The following is a 12,229-nucleotide window of genomic DNA, read 5'->3' as shown; positions in this document are numbered from 1 at the left end:
GCTCGATGAAGCAGGTGGAAGATTTTGAGAGCTCTGGGGGCCGCAACACTAGGTATAGGGCGCCGCAGTACTTGCCCCTGATGCCTCTGTTTTGGCTGGGGGCCGCAGCGCTTGAGGGTATTTATGGGTGAAATGATGTTTTAAGCTTGGGAACTCAAACCTTAGGCCTCAGGATCATTCCTACTACCCGATTTAGTGGGATTGGATGTCTCGGAGGCTAGGTTTTAGTTCCAGGATTGGTTTTAGAACTCGAACTCATTGGATCACCATTTATGGTTGTGACTAGGTTATCACTAGAGGCTTGGAATAAGGATCGTGCTTGTGGCTCGTTTATTGGTAACCTGTGCTTGGACCAAAGGTAAGAAAACTGCACCCCATATGTGACATGCATGGTTATTCTTGATGCATGTTGGATTTTTAAATGTGAACATTGATAGCATATTGAATGCTTAGCAATCTTGCCCACTTGTATATGGTTATTACTGAGGCATGTTGGATGTTTAAATGTGATGCATCTGATGCACGAGAAATATGTGATTAGGGCATGCCATGAATATTGAATATGACACTGTTCAGAGCTTGAGTCTCTGTGTTTATGCGTGATTCCAATTATGCTAGCACTTGTTAAGTAAGCATGCGGAATGCCCTGTATTTGGATATTTGACAAATGATATATGTTTGGTAGCATTGCTTACTTGTGCATGGCCCTGATCATTCAGATTTGGCATTGGTCGTGTGTTACCGACCTGGGCGCCAGAAACGGCATAAGCGTCATGAACGCAGAGCCGATAAAAGATTAGATCTAATCGACATCTGCATTAGATGACTCAACAAGAGCATTAATGTCGGACCGACCTCAAGTTTGATGAAAACTAAAAGCGCTTGTGTGACTTACCCATCAGTCACTCATCTGTTTAAGCTAGTGACTACCCATCAGTCACTCATCTGTTCAAGCTAGTGACTACCCATCGGTCACTCATCTGAATAGAGCCATTGCAGGAAGCCCAGGTAACGATTTCGTTACACGGCTATGGGCACCAAGCCCTATAGCGACTTGCTTGTCAGTCACTCAAAGTGATATTCACTCATTTGTTTAGGGCTATAAGCTATGTATGATCATTCTGATCATCATTTGCATGGCTTTGGGTACTGAGCCCCGTGGTGACTTGCTTGTCAGTCACTCAGTATGGTTTACCAGAACCTCAAGTGTTAAATCACTCATCTGATTAGGATTGACTTGATAGTCACCCAATCAGGAGGGAAAAATTTCTTATCCTAGATTCCCCAGCATTATCTGAATTTGTTTGCATGCTTGAATAGAGCTATGTTTGCTAGGCATGCTAGATATGATTTGATGTCATGATATGATTGTTCATGAGCATATTGAGTTTTCTTGCTGGGCTTCGGCTCACAGGTGCTATGTGGTGTAGGTAAAGGAAAAAGAAAGCTGGACCATCCTTGAGTTGGAGAGCTTAGGTGGCGATGTGTACATATGCGGCTGCGGAACTATGGTTAAACCTTGTTTTTCCGCTTAGGTTGGCTGTTTGTAAATATTTTCTTGTAATAGACATTTAAATTATATTTTTGGGATCTCAATGTATACAATAAATGTTTTAGTGAAACATTATATCTTAACCAAAAAATTTAATCCCTAAACCGCTAATCATACTTAGTTACACAATTACGGCCAAATCTCTCGGTTAACGAGTTTAGCACTGTTTAAAATGTGCACTGTCACAGTCCCTGGAGTTTAGGGTGTTACACTATTTGCTGACATCCATTTTCTATCCATATCTTCTCCTATGTCTATGAAAAATTAAACAATAAAAACTAAATAAGCATACGACTGAGCACATGAAAAATTGGGCAGCATTTCTTCTATATTAATAACCTAGCCATCTGTCAATCTAATCAAATACAATCAAATAAGCACAATATAATTCAAATATAATAATAGAATTCATAATTCTAGACAAAATTGGACAGCATTTCCCCTATAATAGTGATCTAACCATCTACTAACAACAAGTCAAACAGCACAAAATAAGTTTCTTCCTTATAGCTCCGCAGCACAAACAAATTTTCCAGAACTTACTTCACTAAAACACACAGTTCTCAACCTTCTGTTATCACCGCAACACAAAATTTTAATCTCAGAACCTACTTCACTATGGATGAATATTTAAGATATTCAAATTCCTCTAACAAAAATTTAATAATACTAAAACAAGAAATAAGATAATGTACGCACCTCTTGCAATTAATAGTCTTAGATAGCAAATTTACTTCACTTTGCAATGCACTTTCCTATTCAATTCACAACCTACAAAATTAAATTAATTAATAAATAAAAGATTACTAAACAAATATCACTAAATAATTGGATTAATAATAACTTATTCTTACAATTTTAGAAACTTAAAAACCTCAAATGTGTGCTTGAAATAGAAATTTTGAGGCAAAAATCTCTCTAGTTAAAACCACAACCTACAAAATTAAATTAATTAATAAATAAAAGATTACTAAATAAATAAATATAATATAATATAATATATATAATCAACCTACTTCAATGTTAATAAAATATTTAAAATATATTTATACAAATATATATAATTTTCTAATTAAATAATAATATAAATAAAAAAAAAGCATAAACATAAATACTTGAATTACTTATATCTATACATGCAATTTAGTATGTAAATTAAAATTAAATTATTTTCCTTATTTTAGATATATATATATTAATACTTAATCAACCTAAAAAATTAATTAAAAAATCTACAATTTTCGGATTAAATAGTAAAAAAAATTAAAAAACAGTAAATAATGTGGTATAATATCAATATCCCAATTGTTAATGTCAAATCTTCATTCAAATTATTTTTCAAACTTTAAACAAATATTTCTAACAACCTAAAATTACCCAAAACCGCACCATACAAATACCCTAAAATCCCAACATTAACCCACTATAATTAGAGAATATAAATAAAAAAACATTATTCTAACTATTATACATTAATTAAATCTTAAAAACATACCTGAAAGTAATTTTTGGAGATGAAAATCAACCAAAAAGGAAGCAGAAATCGCCCAGAAATCGCCTGTTTCCGCCTCTGGTTCGTGTGGCTCGGGGAAGAAGAAGGTAATAGGGTTATATACAGGGGAGGCTTCTAACGTCTCCCTTGGGAAGACGTGCAGACTTCCAACGTCTCCCCTAGGAATACGTGCCACATCGGACGTCTTCCCAGGGGAGACGTTGGAACTGTGCACGTCTTCCCAGGGGAGACGTTAGAAGCCTCCCATTGTCAGATAAATATATTATTTAATTATTTTATTTTGATTTTTTAATTTATTATAAATAACGTCTCCCACCACTTTTAATGATTTACCCACTTAGTCATAAACAATAATTTTTAATGACTTACACCCTTAGACTTGAAATATCCCTGAATACTTTTAATGTCTTACACCATTGGTGTAAGTCATTATAGAGAGTCATTAAAAGTGAAAATTGTTGTAGTGAATAAATGAATTAAAGTATGATATTTTTAAGATATTTTATGATAATTTAAACAATTAAATCATATTTAGTTAAAAATAATAAAGCAATACATGTCATTTTTTTATCTTATAAATTTGTGTGATAGTTTATTTTTTATCAAGTGATTGAAGCTTTTTTTTTCTTTATCAAATTCACCAAAAGATATTGGGAGATATATTACAAACTAAAAATAGTTGATGCATGTATATTACTCTACCCTATGACTTTTTTTATTCTATTATAATTTATTTTTAAATATTATTGTTATTTATATATATGTCAAGTAGCTATTTAAATATATTTATATATGTTAATGTTGACGCGGTTCTTCGCCAACAGGTAATTAAGAAAATAAGAGAAATGGATTAGTGCTGAACCGAAACATATGAATGATCTTAAAATGAACTGATGACACGAATACGTTTTTAGGTGGTTCAAAGGTTAAAATCTTTCTACTCCACCAGCCTATATTATTACTATATTTCTGGTATTCTTTACAGGGTATTTCGTTACACAATAGAATCCAACCCTTTGCAACTCCCAGGGTCTCCATATTTATAGGAGAGGGCACTTGGGAGTTGGTAAAGGGGGTCATCCCGTGACCTTCTTACCCATCACGTCACTTCTGTGACATTCATGATTAATTCCTAAAACCTGACAAATGAAGTGTGGTCTAATCAATAGGTAAGGGGGACAATGGGCCGCACGGCCCAACCCAGTCGTGGGTGCCTGAACACGCACGTTCATGCTGCGTGTTCGAGAATTCAAGGATATATCAGACACGTGATGTCTGATATATGCACGTTTATATTGCGTGGTTGAATTTATAAAGGTTCACAGCTTCCAACTCCAGCTCGTGCCTCGAGTTGGATGCCTTCTTGACCCGCGGTCTTCATATTTCTGACTCGGCCCTTAAATAATCTTGATAAACCTTTGGCTATCTCGAGCTAAAGAAGTAGGACCTGACCAGCAACTCCGGCCACGTGGCTGATATAATTATGCCATATCTCAACTCGCTACTAGCCCGTGGAAAATTAAGGCGTACATTTGCTCCCCAAGCCTTTGCTCGTGGCACACGACGTCATCTGGGGCCACAGTGGGGGATTTTAGGCTTCTTCATGGACTCTCCATATTCCACCCATTATGCAGGCGCCGAATACGTGGAGCATCGTGGTTGGTGACGGTACGTCTTCCGAGAACCGCATTAAATGGCTTAGCCTATACTCGGCCATCGGTTCGCCTTTCGAGTTGAGAGCCTCGGATCCCATATCAGGGAAATCCAACGGCCCTCCTCACATGGCCTTTCACGTATATAAAAGGGGTGACCACCTTACGCATGGGCCACCCGTTTATTTGAAAATTTTCTAAATTTCCCATCTTCTTCTCTCTTCTCATCCTCAAAAAACCCTCTTTTTCTCCCGGTCACCGTTCCCAGCACTCCAAAAGTTTAGGTGCAAGGGCTCCTTTGAGGCTTTGGTACCAGCTACTCCGACGAGGCTCCAACCCAGATGATCCCTTCATCCCCTCCACAGCAAAACACTCCGTAAGTTTTCTGACTGTGCATGCTTTAAATTTTCTTTTCACTGTAGCCTAGGTAAATAGTTCCTGTAGCTGCATGCAACATTCTGTTGGTTTTTTGTGGGTATGAAGAGTGTAGGTTTTTATTTTAGGGCATCGATTGTAGAAGAAAACCATTTAGGAGCATGGCTCACAGGGTACGCTTTCTGGGGATATCTTCTAGGTAGGATTTTTTGGTATGCTTGTTTAAAATATCCAGCCTTTTGGGTGCAAAACCGGGTAGCTTAGGGGACACGCTTCATAGGCGGTTTTGCATTTCTTGCCTACTGAAACTTTCCTTCCAAGGAAAACTTTTATCCTGACCCTCCTGACACACGAATTCCGAGTAATCGGGGATCCGTTCGGAGCATAGGCGCGTGTTCATAGAACCGCGTGGTCTCATTCTCCACGGGTTGAGATTACCTCAGCCCGTGCAAAGGAAACACCTCTCTTCAGATTCTCTCTTATGCTTAGGTCGCCCTTTCTAAAATTTCTTCTTTTGTTCGCTAGGCGACCAGATGGGACCCAAGAAGAATGCCCCTAAGAAGACCGCAGGCAGCTTGTCCTCCCAACAATCCAAAGGAAAGGAGGTGGTGACAGACTCCCTAATCCCCGTTTTCAGGCCGGCCGTGGAGCGGGAGCTCGAGGTGGCGCTCGACGCTTTCTTCGAGGCCGAGAGGATCGTCTCGAAGATCACCGACCAGGGGAAAGTGAATAAAATATTCCTTTCCCACAACATCGAGCTGGGGAGGGGCGCCCTGATCGCCCGACCTCCCCTAGATGGTGAGCGGAGCTGCGCGCCGCTCGACGAGGAATACGCGGCTTGGAGTGACGAGCACTTCAAGGCTGGGGCCTTCCTCCCGCCGAACCAATACTTCGCCGACTTCCTCAACTACGTGAAGTTGGCTCCTTTCCAGCTCCCCCTAACTCCTACCGTTTGTTGGCGGGTTTGAGATATCTATTACTGAAACAGGAATGGGAGGTCCCCACCCCGGCGGATATCTTATATTTTTTCTGCCTCAAGGCCAGCCCGGAGCAACGGGGGCGAGGCGATGGGTTCTACTACCTGACCCGTTTTCCAAACACGGCTGCGGTCATCGAGCTGCCCAGTCACCCCAACGACTTCAAAGACCAGTTCTTTATGTCCAAGGGGTTTCGCAATTGTGAACTTCACAACTTCAACCATCCTCGTAAGTACCCTTTACTCTTAGCTCATAAGTTGAGTATTGATTAGTTCCCCTTTATCAGTTTCTGACTTAGGACGAGGAGGAAGCGGGCGCTGGAGGTCGCCCAAGAAACGGATGAGGAGAGGATCCGGTCCGGAGCAGCCGCAGGTCCCTCTGGGCAAGGTAATCCTTACATGTTCAGGGGCTTAGATAGGGCCACTGCCGATCCTCGGTTAGCTAGGTTTAATCCCAACCAGCCCATCCAACGCCATCGAAACGACCCAGACCTCGACATAACCCTACTCCAGTGTGTCGACCGGCCCGTGCTGGATTACGAGAGTAGCCGCCCTAGGGGTACTGTAGTCGTAGACAACACCTTAGCCTTTAGGTCAGCCTTCTTTGAGGAGTACGGGACTAATCTTTGGTCGTGGCCCTCTCTTCGGGAGGGTACTGTAACTCTGGGCCTTAGGAAATATGTAGAAGAATCTAGTCCTGAGCCAGATTCGGACCCAGAACCTATTCCAGCTAAGTCATTGTCTTAGATTCCCCCACAAGAGCTCCGGGGCCGATGGTCGTGACCATAGATTCCTCTTCTAGCTCGGGGGGTAGGATCCCTTTCGATATATACTTAAGTTCCACTTTTTCCTCTTATTTTTGTTTTTCTGGCATAAATGCTTACTTGTATACTAACGTTGTCTTTGTTTTGCCAGAGGATATGTCTCAGCTCGGAAACAAAGGCCTGCGAGCTATGTTCACCGGAGGGAACTCTTTTGCTGGGGCTTTTGGGCCCATGGTGAAGAAGCTTTGGGTGGCGAAGAAAGCCGTTGGGACAACATCCAAGTCCCCTGCAAAGGGGAAAGACTAGACCCCAGCTGCCCAGGCCAAGGTACCTCCACCTCCTACAGCAGTGGAGAAGATTCCCCCGCCCCCTCCACGAGCTCCCGCCTTTGTTCGGGATATGGAGACAGAGCCCGGGACTTTGGAAACCGCAGTCCCTGAGGTGCGCGTTCTGGTGGACCCCCAGGCCTTGGAGAAAATTCCTGATGTCTTTCGGGGGACGGTGTACGAGACGACGACCTACACCGTCGACCACTACTACAACGCCACCGAAAGGGACCTGCGGGCGATCGAAACAAGGAGCCCGGAGAGCATGATGGAGTCTTCACTGGGAATGGCTCTAACGGTAAGCTGGTTTTGCATTCTGTATTCTTTGGTTACCATGCATCGCACGTTCTCTCCTCTCTTTTTTTCTAAGGCAGTTGCCTCTTTGTTTTGTAGGTTGCCTTGGCTCTTCACCGGAGCATATCCAAGTCCAAGGCTCGGCTCGAGGACATGAGGGGCGAGCATCAGGCTGTTTTGGCCGACCAGTAGACTACCTTGGCCGCCCTGAAGACTGCCCAAAAGCAGGAACAGGAGGCTAAGGATGCCTTGGCGGCCGCGCGGGCTGAGTTGGACGCGTCCCGCCCCAAGCTGCAAGAGGCCGAGACTACCGAGGCCGCCTTAGCCGCTGTAACGGCCAAACTCGAGGAGGCCAAGGCTGCCTGGGCTGTGCTAAACTCTGCAAAAACTGAGGCCAAGGAGGCTAAGGCCGCCTTGGCAACAGAGAAGGCGGCTTCCAGCTCCGCCATGGTGGATATGCTATACCACTGCTAGGTCTTCAACCCGGATGGCGACTTCTCCTTTCTAGGAGTGGATGCTTAGGAGCTCTTCCGGGAGGGGTTTAAAGCTCGCCTTCAGCAGGAGGCACCCTCTGAGACCGGGGAGACCTCCACAGCGGCCGAGCAAGAGGGTGAGACGGCGACCTCAATGGAGCAGCTTGGTGGAGCCTAGGGCCTTCTTTCTTTTTCTTTTTTGAACACACATATTTTATTTTTTTTGTAACTTTTGTATGAGGTTTTTTCACCTCAAGAAAATTGGCTTTATCAATTTTTTCTTTTAATTGGTTTATATCCATTTGCCTCCATGCACTTCGGTAATAGTCTTAGTTTGTTTTTATTTTTGTTGGTGCTATGATTGATACTTTTATACTTTTCTAGGAAAAACATGTTAACCAATCTTGACCCAACTTCTAAGATAAGTCCTGGTTGCTCCCCGGACATTGCCTTGAAAACTTAGTTCGCGTTAATTCTTGATATAATATCTCGTGCTCTTTAAGAAAAACAACGATCAATCAACTTGAATTAACTTCTAAGTTTTAGGACCTGGTTATGTCCAGGACGTTAGTTTGAAAACTTAGTTGGCGTTCATTTTTATCAATATCTCGTGCTTTTTAAAAAAAAAAACATTGATCAATCAATTTGAATTAACTTCTAAGTTTTAGGACCTGGTTATGTCCAGGACGTTAGTTTGAAAACTTAGTTGGCGTTAATTTTTATCAATATCTCGTGCTTTTTAAGAAAAACACCGATCAATCAATTTGAATTAACTTCTAAGTTTTAGGACCTGGTTATGTCCAGGACGTTAGTTTGAAAACTTAGTTGGCGTTAATTTTTATCAATATCTCGTGCTTTTTAAGAAAAACACCGATCAATCAATTTGAATTAACTTCTAAGTTTTAGGACCTAGTTATATCGAGGATAGGACTTAGTTCGCGTTAATCCTTTATCAATATCTCGTGTTTTTTAAGAAAAACATCGATCAATCGATTTGAATCAACTTCTAAGCCTTTAAGGCGACCTGGTTATATCCAGGCACCATATGCCCCCCAAGTAACTAGGAAAGGGTCTTTCGTGGTTACTTGAGATTACATCCGCAAATATATACAATAATAAACAAAGATTTAATTCTCATTGCTTAACAAACAAACAAAAAAAGTGGCCTTTAAGCCTTACAAGGGTGCTACTAATAATATTTCTTCAAATGGATGGCGTTCCAAGTTCGTGGGACTGCTTCTCCATTAAGCCGAGCTAATTTGTAAGTTCCTTCCTTTATGACCTCGGTGATTTGATATGGCCCTTCCTAGTTCGGTCCCAATACTCCATCCTTGGGATCCTTACCGGCTAAAAAGACTCTCCTGAAGACCAGGTCGCCAATGCCAAAGGCGCGTTTTTTGACCTTTGAGTTGAAATAACGAGTGATTTTTTGCTGGTAATGCGCGAGCTGAAGCTGCGAAACTTCTCGTCTTTCATCAATTAGGTCGAGGGACACGCAAAGTAGTTCATGGTTGTGGTCCTGGTCATACGCCTGGACTCTATGCGACGATACCCTAATCTCGACAAGGAGGACTGCCTCACTCCCAAAAGTCAGGGAGAAAGGAGTATGACCCGTAGGAGTCCGATGCGAGGTCCGGCACAGTACCTGGGGGAGCTGTTCTGGCCAGACCCCCTTAGCTTCATCTAGCCTCTTCTTAAGGCTCGCCTTTAGCGTCTTATTGATAGCCTCGACCTGGCCATTTGCCTAGGGATAGGCCACGGAGGAGAAGCTTTTCACAATGCCGTACCTTTCACAAAATTCGGTGAAGAGGTCGCTGTCGAATTAAGTCCCATTGTCGGATACGATTTTCTTTGGCAGCCCGAATCGGAAGATAATGCTCTTGACCACGAAGTCGAGGACTTTCTTGAAAGTGATTGTTGCCAGAGGTTCTGCCTCAGCCCACTTTGTGAAGTAGTCGATAGCCACCACAGCGTAGCGGACCCCGCCCTTTCCAATAGGGAGGGCGCCAACCAAGTCGATTCCCCAGACCGCAAATGGCCATGGGGACGAGATCATCTTCAGCTCGACTGGGGGAGCTCGGGCAACTGTGGCGAATCGCTGGCACTTGTCACATTTCTTGACGTACGAGATCGAGTCCTTTGATAGAGTGGGCCAGTAATACCCTTGCCTTAAGACTTTTAGGGCCAAGCTTTGCCCCCCAGTGTGATCCCCGCAAAAACCCTCGTGCACTTCCTGCAAGATGGTCTTTGCTTCGCCTGGCAGAACACATCGTAGGAGGGGTAGGGAATGTCCACGTTGGTACAGCACCCCATCTAATATCGTATACCTTGGAGCCTGGTACAGTACCCGTCGTGCGTCATTACGCCCCTCGGGTAACTTTCCTTCGGTGAGATACTCGAGGATGGGGGTCATCCAGGTCGGTCTGGCATCGATCATCTCGACCTCCGCCTCGACCTCTTCTATACTTGGTTTCTCCAAGAACTCTATCGGTACTAACCCCAAAGCCTCTGTCTCCCCGGAGGTAGCGAGTTTGGCGAGGGCGTCTGCGTTAGCGTTCTGCTCTCGAGGTATCTGCTCGATTGAGCCTCGTTCAAACGCGGACAGTTCGACTTTTACCTTGGCCAGGTAAGCAGCCATCTTGGCTCCCCGTGCTTGATACTCACCTAACACCTGGTTTACCATGAGCTGGGAATCGCTGAAGCACTGAACGGAGCTGGCCTTCAGCTCCTGGGCTATCCTTAGCCCGGCCAGCAAAGCTTCATATTCGGCCTCGTTGTTGGAGGCCTTGAATCTGAATCTCAGCGCCGAGTGGAATCTATGCCCTTCTGGGGATATCAAAATGATTCCAGCCCCGGAGCCATTCTCATTAGATGAGCCATCCACGAAGATCTTCCATGACTCCTGGGTCGAGGTGACCTGGGGTGACCCTTCCACAGGATCCTCCCTGAATCATGTGCACTCTGCCACAAAATCGGCCAGGGCCTGACTCTTTATAGCAGTTCGTGGGGTATACAGAATCTCAAACTGACTTAGCTCGATAGCCCATTTCAACAGGCGTCCCGATGCCTCAGGTTTTTGCAAAACCTGCCTTAAAGGTTGATCAGTCATGACGTGTATTGAGTGGGACTGGAAATACGGCCTGAGCTTTCGGGAGGCCGTGATAAGACAGAACGCCAATTTTTCCATCAACGGGTATCGGGACTCGGCTCTGAAAAGTCTCTTGCTAATGTAGTAGACTGGTTTTTGAACCCGGTCTTCTTCACGGACCAATACGGCACTAGCTGCATCTTCTGTGACAGCTAGGTAAAGGAAAAGAGGCTCTCCTGCCTTTGGTTTGGACAATACGGGCGGCTCGGCCAGATGTGCCTTCAGGTCAAGGAAAGCACTCGCGCACTCCTCTATCCATTCGAACTTCTTATTTCCTCGGAGCAGGTTGTAGAATGGCAGGCACTTGTCGGTGGATTTTGAAATAAACCGGTTAAGGGCTACCACCCTTCCTGTCAGGCCTTGAACGTCCTTACGCGACCTAGGTGAGGGAAGCTCAAGCAATGACCTGATCTTATCGAGGTTCGCCTCGATTCCTCTAGTGTTGACAATGAAACCCAGGAATTTTCCAGACGCTACCCCAAAAGTGCACTTCTGCGGGTTCAGCCTCGTGTCGTACTCCCTTAGTATCTTGAAGCATTCCTCCAGGTCGGAAACATGGTTATCGGCAGTCTTTGACTTGACCAGCATGTCATCAACGTACACTTCCATGTTCTTCCCGATCTGGTTGGCAAACATTCTATTCACCAATCTCTGGTATGTAGCACCAGCGTTCTTCAGTCCAAACGGCATGACCTTGTAACAATAGACGTTAGTTGGGGTCATGAAGCTGGTGTGCTCCTAATCTGCCGGATTCATGGTGATCTGATTGTAGCCTGAGTACGCGTCCATAAAGGACATGAGCTCGTTCCCCGCCGTGGCATCCACAAATTAGTTGATCCTTGGCAAGGGAAAACAATCTTTAGGGTAGGCTTTATTCAGATCGGAGAAGTCGATGCAGGTTCGCCATTTCCCATTGGGCTTCGGGACCAGCACAAGATTGGCGACCCAAACCGAAAATTTGGCTTCACGGATAAAGCCGCATTTCTTGAGTCGGGCTACTTCTTCTTCTAGGGCCTCAGCCCGAGTTATTCCCAGGCGCCTCTGTTTCTGGGACTTTGCAGGAACGCTCTATCCAAATGAAGGGTGTGCATGATGACATTTGGACTGATTCCGGCCATGTCCTCGTGTGACCATGCGAACACATCCAGGTTCTCCT

The sequence above is a fragment of the Humulus lupulus genome, chromosome 4, assembly GCF_963169125.1.
Source record: "Humulus lupulus chromosome 4, drHumLupu1.1, whole genome shotgun sequence".
NCBI classification, from domain to species: Eukaryota; Viridiplantae; Streptophyta; class Magnoliopsida; order Rosales; family Cannabaceae; genus Humulus; species Humulus lupulus.
The sequence above is the reverse complement of the archived record's forward strand: the minus strand, read 5'-3'. Positions refer to the sequence as shown.